We start from the raw sequence: 13,290 nt of genomic DNA, 5'->3' as shown, positions 1-13,290 counted from the left end.
AAGAAAACTTTACACACAATTGAACACTTATTTTTCCTTCCCAGTTAGTAATAATAGAATCTCAATTAAACACTGTGCATTTACTTTTATTGGTAGACAGACTCATCAAAAGTCTCTATGCTAAGCTGCTTGGAAGCCCTTAGGGACAGTTTAGCAAGATATCAAAAACATTTAAAGGCAACTGTATTCCTTAAATGAATCTTTGCAAAAAACCTCCATTATAAGGCCACATACCACCACGGGTGCTGCTGAGCACCTTGCTCCTTAGTGAATACACTGGGAATAGCCATATACCTTTGCTTGTTAGAAACTCTCATAGCAAGCTGCTGTTTGTGTAAGGAGATCAATTTACACAATGCTTTGTAAATAACTAATAAAGTTCCAAATTTAAACATTTACATCAATGCCACTCCAGTAACAGATTAATACTGGCAGGTACAAGAAGACAGAATTCAGCCTAACATATCTGCTGCTCAATTACTGGCAGATTAAGGCCAAATTGTGGCTCAAATTCTAATGTCAGCAGCCCCAGAAGCACTCACACAAGTGAAAACAAAAGCAAAAAACCCAGATTAAGGATGGCAACACAGATCACATCGATGCAATGGCTAACAGTTTGTTTCACCTCAGAGGATTCCAGAAGTGCTCAGAGGGAGGAGAAGCATTCAAAGATGTCACAAAAGGAGGATTTAAAGTCTTAGGCAGAAGTGTAGGGAAGAAAAAGGTCATAGGGCAAATCATATTTTGGGGTTCAAGTATTTTCAGCCTAAAAATTCACATTAGCATCACTCATTTAAACAAACAAACAACTGAGAAAAGAGACCTAAAACCAGTTGAAAGCAAACCGAACTGTAACTACCAAAAGATCAAAGATCAGATTTTAATTGCAACACATTTTCACTGTGGCAAGCCTCTGTGGAAAGACAACACAGCTTGTAAATGTTTTTGAAGTAATATTTCCGTAGAAAAGCTAACTTATTTACTAATTATATCTTTCTGTGAAAGAGACGAAATTAAGGAGCTGTAAGTTGCAATAGGCAGTGTTAAAATATTTGTTATATAATAACAATTTACTTTTAACAATTACAGGCATTTATTACTTTTATGAGTTCTGGCCTGATAATAGAAGAATCAAGAAATAACCATCAATTATCAATAGAACATTATAATTTGTCTTTTTTGTGATATCATCATTGGTTTAAAAAGATGTTTCTGTGCTTCTCCCCTGCCAAAATTTCAGACCCCTCATCCCTGAAAAAAAAAGAGATTTAGAGTTTTATCTTGATGTTTCCTGTAAGTTGTGTTTTCTGCTGCTTTTAACCAAGGCATTTTCCTCAATGTGTACAAAGAAGGAAAAAAATTCTTCTTTTTTTTTTCAAAAGAAACAATTACCATATCACAGGAGTTGATAAAATACTTCCCTCAAAAGCAGTTCTTTTCTTCTCTTACTGTTCTTAAGAATACACGTTTACCTGTACTATTCTTATCTATCTGTGTGACACCTTTTTGCTATAATCATGTTGCTAGTTACAACTGTTATCTCCATAAATGACTGAAAAAATCCATAAGAAACATTTCTTTAAAAACTCCTTTCCCAGACGAAGTTTATGTTATAGATATGACCACATGATTTAGAGCTACTATATTTTGTTATTGGGAAGATTACCAAAACACACAAAGAGCCTTTTAATAAACTTTTATAACATTGTAGAAATAGCTTTTTTGAAATTGCCGTAAATTTTCTATTAGCAAGTTAAGTCTGCATAATTTTTAGAATTTAAAATAATGATATGTGCTAAAACTCTCTGAGGTCCTCCACATTAGACACAAAACTAAATATAAAGGCTTAGACTTGAAAGGCATATCTCCCTTCAAATTCTGTATTCTGTACTCACAGGCACACAGGTTTAAAAGATTTGTGAATCAGAAAAGGATTTTTTTTCTATTTTCCATACTGGAATTTAATTTTTACATACAAATAAAATCTAGAAAGATATCTTCTGACATCAGCAAAACAGCTTAATCCATATTGATTCATTATCTGATTTGATTCATTATAGAAACAAAACATCAACTCAGAACCCAGCCCTGCACGTTGAAGAAGCCCAAATTCACATCTGCACTGCATCACTCTCCTGCACTGAGGCTCTGCTTCAGCACCATGCCAAAACCTTGTGGATCCCGACATTTTCAAAATTTGTGGATTCTTTTTAAAGACAATTATAAATGAAGAAAAAAAGAAATTAGCATTTGTACATTTTTACTCTTTTCACTGACAGTTGGGCTTATGCTGCAAAGTAGTTTATTTACTGACACATGTAAGATCAAATTCAGGAAGTTGTACTATATCAATTTATTATACTAAGAACACACAGTTCCTCATACTTTATATTCTTCTCTTATGAACTAGGAAAAATTTTCTTTCAAGGACAGCAAACAGGTTAAGTGTAATTAGACTGAGATGGCTAAATTAAATCATTGAGTATTATTTAATATCATGGCTTATTACAAACTTTGTTAGCAATTTTAATTGTAAACTAAAAGAGTTTAAAGTACTGTGAGAATCTTGTTAAATGTGACAGTTTTGCAAAGGTGAGTAAGACAATAACGAAAGATAAATAAGCAGAGGGCAAAAAACAACTGAGAAAAAAAAAAAAAAGCCTAGGTGTTAGATGAAAAGGATCTCTCCACAGTGACAAAGCATCGATGAAAAGAATTAACATTTGTCCATTGGGTAATCAATCAGTCATGGAATGGATGGAATCCAGCTCTTTGTTGCACGATGGTGATGAAGAACGAGTGTATTAGCTATCACAACCAAGCTCTCAAGCTCTTCCGACTGAATGAAAGTCATCTTGTTCCTATCAAGGACAGCTTTTGCCTCTTGTATCTTCCTTATTCTCCCTTTTTTTCTTTCCTTTTTTTTCTTTTTTCTTTTTTTTTTAATTTCACTTATTAAGTCTTCAACAAGTTACCAACCCCAGCAATAGCTTACATGAATACTGTATGACCTTATAGTGGCCTGCACCTATCCTCATCGATTTGGGAGGATTGTTCCTTTTGTTTTAAGCCTCTTAATTCACTGAAGTAGCTTCTATTACTTCCTTTGAAATACAGATTTAAAAAAATAAATAAATAAAAGAATTCATGATTTGTGTGTATTTTTGTTTTTTTATGATAAAGTCACACATAAAAGAAAGCCTAAATGTGAGAGTGCAGCAGCAAAACTTCAAAGCACTGACTGTCAGACATTATTATTTCAAATCAGCTTTGACTTTTTGAGACTTAATAAAACACTATAGTACAGACTGGCATATTTATAACACCTACACCAGTGATCAACTGAACTGTCTTATTCTTGCTACTGTGCAGTGCCTTGTTATTTCTTTTTTAATAAGCTTTCCCTCAAAACATGTTGTAACAATACTGCAAACAGATAATTATTAATGATGGGTTCTAAAGCATGACTCGTTTTGCATACAATTCTTTCTGAATACACACATTACTTTGTGACAGAAGACAAAAAGCGCATTGATTTATTAATAATGACTGCAAGCACATAGCAAGTTCATAAACAATACAGAAATATAATTCAGTCAAAGGTATAGCACTACAGGTGACATATTTCTACTTGCACCTGAACTGCTACATCTCAAGGAAAGAGGCACCAGGAAAGACAAGGTAGAGGAATTAGAAGAGAACTCAGGTGTACTGAGGCAGACACTGTTCTAAAACCTGATTATAACACCAGTAGGAGGATAAACTTCTTTTCTGCTTTTCAGAACAATGCTACAGAATTAGTGGCATCTTCGCCCCTATTTCAGTAATATCGTCTATAGTTAAACATCATTACAATTTAGCAGATACTGCTAAAAGATGTTATTTTTGCAAGCTTTGGGAATATATAATAATACTCAAGTTCCTCCATCTCTCATGTTCTATATTCTCTAAGTTACTCTCATTACATCTATTTGCTTTCAGCTTCACCAAAGAAGAAAAGGTGTCTTTTGGATCAGCCTTCATCAAATGAGTTTAAATGCCTTATTCAAGTCAATAACATGAAAAAAACAGCACAGGTGGAATGACCCTGTCAGCATCTATGAAATATTTGTTAGAGAAAAAGTGTTGTGTGGTTGCTTTTTTTTTTCTTTGAAAGAATGTTAAATGAGACTATGAAACCCTTGTGACAAGACATTTGTGTGCCTACAAGGCCTAATGCACTAGATTACTACTGCAGGAGAAACAATTTCCCTCAAAGCAAATAAGTTGTGAATAACCATTACAGTGGCTACTATTTGGTTGCCCTGCTCCCTTTACGCATCCCTCCCTATTCCTCAAATGCAAACGTACATTTCTCAAGTGGGTGAAGCTAACAATCTGACATCTAAATACCACCACCACAATCCATCAGCCATTTAAAAGGAGAAAGTTTGTTTCAGTAATCTTTACAGAATACTAAATCCTGTTTACAGTAGAAAAGCCTAAATAAAATCAGTACTTTACAAATATTCCTGAATAAATATCAAGCATAATTCAGATTTACCCTTGTGTTTGTTAGTTAGAGTTAAACTAAAACATAAGGTCCACTGGTGCTATTATTAGGCTCATTCATAAATACTGTGAATTATTCAGAAAACGAAGTATCAAGTGAGGAGTTTTAATACACCTTTGTCAAGACTTTTGATTAATCTCTGAGTGCATGACATCAGCTTGCTTCCATGCCTTTTGTGAGAACACTGTCCATCAGATCTCCATGAAGAACCACATACCCCAGTTGTATATCATAAAAATATTTCCTGATTTTCATGTTTCACATTAAATATTTTAAAAATATATGCAAACTGTAGTATTTTGGTATCAAAGGGAAATGCAAAAGGTTAATTTAATTCACTTTGAAAGAAAACAATTTTATAATCTTCTAACGGTTCAAAATTAAATTAAGGACATCACATTTACATTCATTATTTGAGAAATAAAAATATAATTTAACCACAACTATCAGAAATATAACTGCCGGATGGTACTATTTATTCTGTTTTAATCTAAGGATGTAAAGTTTGTGTAATGTTACTAAAATAGATTCTGGGTTGCCATAGTTACTTTTTTTCTTCTTTCAAACACAAATTATCCTTTTCTGTTTCAATAAACTTTAAATAAAAGAAAAAGAGACAGCAACAATACAAAACTAATCAAAAATCAGCCTGAAGGCTTAACATCCATAGTTGCAATGTACTGCCACCGTCTCTTGCTCATAAGCAGCTTGGCTTCAATCTTGCTGTAAGTAAAGAGGCAGGTCAGGAGAATCTCATCTCATTCTGCTCAGTTTCCATACTGTTCCCATACAGTAATTAATTCTCACGGTCTAACAGAAAATTAAAATATAAGGCATTTCAGACATGCTGTTCACCAGTGAACTGATTTCCTTGTCCAACTTTTCAAGATTTTCTTCATGTAATAAGCTCTCAAAAGCCAAGTTCTTGAAAAACAAAACAATCACAACACAAAAATGAGCCACATGACATTTAAAATAGGAAAACCTGTTAATTCCTTTGCTACATTTAGTGCAAACTACCATAAAAATCATTCCTGAATTCTGTATATTGCCGCTAAGGACCTAAGTAATCCTGGCCAGTTGCTTACTTCCCCCTCTCATACTGACTCATTTCTACCCGCCTATTTGTCTGCCTTAGCTGTTGAGACTGTGGCACTTCTGGCAGAGATTGCATATCTCACAAGGATTTTGTTGAGCACCTAGCACATTTCTGATCATGAATTAGAACTCAGTTCTGATTCTCAGGGCAACTTGTAGCCAATACTGTAAAAGAAAAAAAGGAAAAGATAAAAAAAGAAAAACAGAGAAAGGGCAAAGAAGCCTTTCTAAATACAATTATATGCAAAAGACATCTCACAGTAGATGTTTTCTTGCAAAAGCAATAAAACAAATGCAACCGAGATCTGTCTACCTAACACTGCAGTTTTGTTTAGGACAGGGAACCAGGTAAATCTGCTAACTGCTGTACATTTTTTCACAGTGACAAGATTTCCACAATATGATAAAATTAGAACTGTAAGAGCTTGGAGAGCTCTCTTAACTTTTAATTAAAACTCTCCAAGCTCACTAAAAATAATTAGGCGTTAAAATGTTCTGGTTTTCCTCTGAATTCATTTGCACTACTTGAATGGTCTAGATCTTGCACGAAACAACAGACATCTGAAACAGAAACACTGGAATTTAACTGGAAGTGATTTCCAGACCTGCTTTCTGTGATGTGGTTAGTGGGAAAAACTGAAGCTTGTACCAATTCCACCTAAAATGTCTTGTTTCAACAGGAATTCTCCAGTGCAAAAAGCATTTGCTCAGTGCAAAACTCCAGATAAAAAAGAGTTTTAATTTCAGGGAAAGAATAACCAAAGATACAGTTCTGACATTTATTTTTATTTATTTATTAAAAAACAGAACCTTTAACCTTGCAAATGTTTTTGTTCTCTTAAAATAACTCATACAATGCTATATGCCACACTATTTTTAGAAAAGCAACAAGAGAAAGCATGCTTTTCCCATACAGCAGGGCACTGATACAAACATCAACACAGATGCTCTGTGAGAGAGAGCTGGACTTCTCAAGCACTTGATCACTAAGGAATGCACCAACTGTTTTAGATAATCTCGTGCCAGCTCCAGTTCTGCTCCACACTCCCCTTTGGGAGTGGCAAATCTTGTCCTTCTCTTAATTTTTCATTTTACTTACTCCTCCATTCTTTTTTCTTTTTTTCCCCTCCCCAGAACAGAGGGAAAAACGCATTGTGTGCCAAGCAATGCAAGACTAGAATCACTTCCCCAAACAGAGCAAAACTTTCAGACAATTAACCCTCCCCTCTTCTTTCAGATAAATTACTAAGTATAAAATGCAATCTGTTTCCTTTGTTTACTCAATATGAACAATTTGTAAATGACTCAAGGATAAAATTCAGAAAATGTTGTGCTAAATTAGAACCATTATAAACATGCTAATGACTGCTCAACTAAAACATGCAGGATCAGTGTGAAGAAATATATTTAGTTCCTGTGAAATACAGTTGTATTGCCTCAGAACTATTTGGTCACTTAATTGTATATGATTACTTCAGGAAAATGCTAATTTCATGAACACTGCACTAGACGATACACTATGTATGTCAAAAGGAGCTTTCTCAAATGTCAGTGTAATTGCTTGGGTACAATGTTTTGGTTTATTAGTAAAAAAGAAATATGTTTTAAGTCTGTCAAAATTAGATGTACCTTTCATTCCTTTACTTAAACTTTCCATTCCATTATAAGCTGTATTTTACTGTTAGATTGGCTGTATTCATCTAAGTACACACACATTATTGCCTTATTTGCATTACAATGATAGTACACTATGTATATATATATTACATATATATGTAATCACCTATTTCCTAAGTATGTGCACCTCTATTTACTTCTCAGGTGAACAAATAATACTGGCAAGAGAGAGTCTCAGACTTTACACAACAGCAATCAGTGACAGGGAAAGGGGAGCACAATTCTCTTGCAATCCCTGGCCAACAGATTACTTAAACTGACAAAATAAAGGAGAATGATACACTTACCTTCCTGTCTCTTATCAAAGTAACAAAATCAATAGGATTTGCAATATTTGTTATTTTGCAAAAGAAGAAAGTTGTGCAAATGGAATCAGATCTCAAAATCTTCATCATTTTAATTTGCTCCCACATCTTCGTATGTTTCTGTATTGACCAGCTCTAGAAGATTAATGTTTTTCCTCAGAGTACAAAAGAAGAGGCTAAACCAGTATCTTAGCTAGAACTCATCAGCATAGCTTCACTGAAGCCTGCTGAAATAGTTTTGAATTTTTTACAATATTTAGCCTAATTATTCTTTCTCTTAATTTCATACCCCATTCATTGTTACACTCCTTTTATAACCCTAAATAGTACACTTTCATTCTTGGTATCCACTCTTCTCAAACACTTCCAAGTTGGCGTGACATTCTTCTCATTATTATTCAAACAAACTATTGAGAATTTAATCTTTAAATCTTTATTTGTTAAACTGCTTTGAAACAAGTTAGGTATCATACAGAAGCTGGACATGTAGCATCTTTCTTTTACAGGTGAATTTCCTTAGTAGCTCAAGAACTTGCAGATTGCAAGACAGCCTGTGCTCATCTACACAATAAACCCAGTCACTGGACTCATCTTACTAAAGTCATGGGGCAGATTTTCTTTTAACATTACACAACTCTCCCAGATTCTTATACCAAGCTGAAGCAAGCAGAGGACCCCATCTCAGGTCAAACAGCATAAATAGATATTATGTTATTGTGTTGACTCCTATCAGGTGCAATGCCAATTGAGTACTGTATTTTTAACATATTAGAAATTCTGTAAAATTACTATGAAAACATTAGTCAAAGTTTTGAGGAGTAAAAACATCTTAAACAAAAGGTAATACAAAAATACAACTGTGTGTAATCTCATTCACATCATGTTAGTTTTGGGGAGTTGGCAGAGTGGGAGTAAGGGGACTTCCTGAAAAGCAAGAAAAATCAGTTTCTATTAAACTGATTAATGTTCCTTGGAAAATTTGTGACACCAGATGATTTATGAACAAAACATGGATGATTCAAAAGACCTCTATTTTGTTCCCCCAAACCATGCTCTACTCATTAGCCTAATAATGCAGTCATAAACATCTGTTTAATGATTTTAAGTGTTCTTAATATTGTGTATAAAAATCTTAACTCAGCCCTTATATAGCATATTCTGAAATTAAAACAATTGTGTAACAAAAAGAATTTTTCAAGAGAAATCCTTACGTGGTTTTGTATGTAAAATAATATGCTCTTGATTTGAAATTACTTCAAATAAGGATGCAGAGGAATGAAAGCAATAGCTAGAATCGCTTCTATTTGTCATTTCTCAAGGTTTCTATGGCACATAACGCAGTCTTTTCCAGGACACTAAAATGCACTGACAAAATCAGTTCTATAGAACCCCTTATACTAATAAAATTTTGACTTAAACAAATTATTATACTTTATTTAAACAGAAATATAGAACAAGCAAGACTTTCCTGAGCTAACTCATATAAACAGAGCTTTAAAGGGTTTACAAATCTCACAAGCACCCATCTACTTGCCCAGATATGTATTTCAGACAAAATAGCCAATTTATTATAGATCTTTTGAAAGATTTAAGAATGCACTAATATCTCCAAGAGCAATACATTAACATTTTCACTTCCCTGTATACACAGGGCTGAAAATAAGCCATCTTTTTTTTTTTTTTTTTTTTTTTTTTTTTTTTTTTCCTGTGAAAGAACAATTTGTTCATTTTGTGAAGTCAAGTATTGGGAAGATATGGAAATACTACAATTAAAGTTGTCCAGAAAATCCTAATTCAGTCCCTGTGTGAATAAACATCAGAATACACTCTTTAAATAAAAAATAAATTAAAAAATGCAACTAAACCAAAAAATGTATGCAATTTTTGTACCAGATTCTTGCTACACTCAGCATATGGGACAATCCCAGACAAAAGCATAAACTGGAACTGCAGAGCAAAAGAGGTTGTTGCCCACACAATCATTGGCCGTGTTTCACTGCAAAAGTTCAAAGAAATTAAATGAATGAGGGAGGGAACTGCAAAAGGAGAAATGATGGGTCGCAGTTTCATTTTCTGGGAGCTCAATTTAAAAAAACTTGGGGTTTTATTTGAGGAATTGCTGAACATTCACAGCTGCAGCTGTGTCAATGTAAAGTCAATGTAAAGATTGAGGCTATAATATATATGGCTATATATAAACTGCTGCACAAAGTTAGGTCCTCTGGAAAAGAATCAGGACATAAACACCTCAAGCTGAACAAACAATAAATCGATGATACTTTCAAAGTCACAGTCCTAGTCCCACACCTGTGAAGTTGGTACACTGACTGCCTTTTTTTCTCCTCTTTACAAAGAATTTGAGAAGATAATTTGTTTGTAGCACATTTGCATATATGCTGAAAAATCCCAGCCAACGCCGCAATATCCATGTCTCCAGAACACAGCTTGAATAATAAGTTATTAATAGGCACCAAGGCTTCAGATTGACCAGTAAGGACATAATAAGCTACTGGATAGTGTCACATTCATGAAGGCATATCTTGTTAGTGAACTGGATGAATCAGAATTCTTTTTGAGGAAAAATATTGTTTAATGATGTAAGAAAAATTAAACTTGTCTACATGGAAACAAAAATTGTTTTAAGTTTAAAATATTTTAAGTTTTGTAGGGTAACTGAAGAAAGCTGTCACCAGCTATGCACACATTCTGCAATATTAAGCCGGTTTTACCCTGTACTTACATAGGGCTCAGACTTCTACAAATTCGAAGCATACTGTTCATGCTGTATTAAAGGAAATGGACTTTTGTTTCTCCACACTGGACTTCACCAACTAAAAGCACTGACAATAATAAAAGACTGCATGCTGCACCCTCTCCTATTCCACTAAAAGAGACACAGCCTCCTTTTGCTTTCCAGCAATTCTTGACATCCCCCGTTTAAAGGCTGACAAACTGCGTAGATTCCTCTGTCCACAGCAAGTGATGTCACAGTGTGATGTGCTACTTGACCCTGTGTTTCTCCACAGAAAACATTTTTTGCCCTGAAGCTAATGTACAAATTCACCACCATAAACATCTTCCTAAAATATGGAGCATAGCAATACATTAAATATCAGAGCTAAGAAGATGGGGATCACTTTTGTAAACATCTGAGGGGAGATTAAATATTAGTTGGGAACTTCTCATCCCAAAATCTGCAACCTGAAGAGGTAAACATATTCAGTACAATTAAACCTTCATAGTTATAGAGGAGGCAAACCACAGTAAGCTCGTGCTACCTGTTTCAAGTTATTCTTTATTCCCTATTTTGTTAATAAACATCCTTTCTTTTCCAGAATTTTCCACACTACAATCAAGAAATAGGCAATTGAGCTCTAGAGGATTATCCCACAATCTTCACTAAAAATTACACTGCAGATCTTTCTAGATAATTTACACAGTTTCTGCCTTAAACATTTAGGCTTCTTGCTTTTGTTGATTTAATCCAGACTCTGTAGTTATAACAGTTTAAATTTATGAGCTGAATTTTAGCTGCATAACTCCCCAGAAAATTTAAGCATGCATAAAATTCTACACAGCTACTTTGAAATTGTAGATTAATGCTGTTTTATGACACACTCTTTACACAAATGCAAAAGAATCTAACCAAGACTCAGTTGTTTAGATGGATTTTTCTCATATTTAGGGCCAATAGAAAATTTCATGTTATCAGAACAGCCCCTAAACAAAAGATTACACAACTATAAGTTCTGATTTATGATCTTAGATGTACCCATACCAAAGATCAGGACAGGAAATACCTTTTTTTGAACACTAAATGACATAGTATATTGGAAAATTATGATATTGGCATATTCATTTAAATATATTACCAAATTCAGTGCCTGAGTAACAAGTGAAAATTTGATTCCTATTGCATTCAGTAGATCACAGCCTAAGGTACTTCGTGCACTTGTACTCTAAGAATAACAAAATTCACAACAGGATCCTTATTATTTCCTCACTGCAAGCTGTACTTCTGTCTTTCAGAGCGTCTTCAGCATGTCACCGCTCGATTTCTAAGGCTAGATCCTTTATGTACAAGGTTGTATGCACAGACTTCATACAGAAAAAGTAGTGTGGCCATAATGATTTGAACATGCAATGCAATGACTTGTTATTATCAAGTCAAGGCAGAAGGTTGAGCTGCTGCCAGGTTCTCCACATGCCCACGGTTTGGTCCACTTAATTTGTGTTGACACACATTACAGTTGAGATTAATTTCTTGCCCTTTGGTTGAGTTTTTAGTGTCTTTAAATAAGAACTATCTTACTGGGGTTTTTATCTTGACATGACCTACAAAATACATTGTATTTAGATAACTGTACAATTTTTTTGTCTACTTCTCTATCTTCTGGGCTGAAAACCTGCCTAAACCCTATTTGCTGCATTTGCACTCAGACTATTAATACAATCATGAGCACTAGAAAGGCAAAGTCTCAAACATGGTAAGTTACATGTCTCCGGTTCCTTAAGCTTTTTTTAAACACTTATTTATGGACAAGGTATAACTTACACTACCTTACGTATGGCTGGGCAGGTGGTACTGCTGCTCCCTATAAAAAACACACTAATATTATTGTCAGTGGTGCCCACTTTTCTCCACCAATCATATTTTCACCTGCTCTCTCTTATGATAAGATTTGACTGAGAGCTCTCTGGGACAAGGACTGTTGTTTGCTTTTACTACTGCTATATGTACAAGACCTAACATACTTCCTCACAGAGGCCCCTTGGAAAAAATTATAAGGAATTATCTTAATTACTTCTAGTGAACTCAGAGACCCTTCAGAACTCAGTGGCATAAGCTCCATATAATTTTTTTGCTGTTGTTGTTCTTTTGTCCTTTCAAAGCTATGCATTTCAGAGCTTTGCACATATACATCCCTGTGCAAAGGGAGGAAGGCAGTATGAGCAGACACAGCTTTTCCCAAGGCAAAGCGGTCATAGCAGGTCCCATAGCTGCTGGCAAGCTCCATGGAGACTGAAGTCACACAGAATTTTTTTAATTCTACAATGAGATTGCTTGAGTTTCCCAAGTTTGGAAAGTTTCTAATTTTAGTTTCTAATTTCTTTTTAAAATAAAGTCTTGTATTTAGGAACAACAATTCTTTATAGTGAACAGCCCCACATCCAGATATTTTCAGGTATTTTCTGAAACCTTTTTAGCTGATGGGAAATAAGAAATATCCTTCTACAGCAAAATGTAACTCCCTAATGAGTTTGTTATCTTATAAACAGTGGTGCAAATATGTACTTTGATACAAAGACAATGACAGCTTCCTTCTTCTGAAGGCTATTAACTGGACCTACTAAGCACCTAAGACTACAGGCAATTAGTCCCAGAACATGCGTTAATGAATTTAAATCACCACAGTCCATTACTTTTTGCAGTTATTTACAAAATAAGTATAAAATTTGTCCATTTGTTTTCATGGCATTTTTTTATACCTTTTTGCGCTACTTAAATAATTTCAAGATGGAAAATGACAGAGATCCAGGCCCTAAAAGTGGAACCTTAAACTGTATTAAATAGTTGATCAGAGAATAAGAGCAAATATTGCCAACAAATGCATAGGAAAATCCCGACAACTGCTTGCAGCATAGCCATGCAGGAAC

General features: G+C 34.4%; 1 protein-coding gene and 1 long non-coding RNA gene across 19 annotated transcripts in view; one reads left to right on the top strand and one right to left on the bottom strand.

Moving 5' to 3' along the window:
- Positions 1-13,290, bottom strand: part of SOX6 (SRY-box transcription factor 6) — a 378,453-nt gene that overhangs the window by 177,394 nt on the left and 187,769 nt on the right. The gene's annotated exons all lie outside the window — the stretch shown is intronic.
- Positions 1-13,290, top strand: part of LOC133226503 (uncharacterized) — a 474,252-nt gene that overhangs the window by 397,680 nt on the left and 63,282 nt on the right. The window lies entirely within an intron of this gene.

The sequence above is a fragment of the Neopsephotus bourkii genome, unplaced genomic scaffold (genome assembly GCF_033783945.1).
Source record: "Neopsephotus bourkii isolate Nb327-2 ecotype Australia unplaced genomic scaffold, CSIRO-AGI_Nbou_v1 NB_1792, whole genome shotgun sequence".
NCBI classification, from domain to species: domain Eukaryota; kingdom Metazoa; phylum Chordata; class Aves; order Psittaciformes; family Psittacidae; genus Neopsephotus; species Neopsephotus bourkii.
The sequence above is the reverse complement of the archived record's forward strand: the minus strand, read 5'-3'. Positions and strand labels throughout refer to the sequence as shown.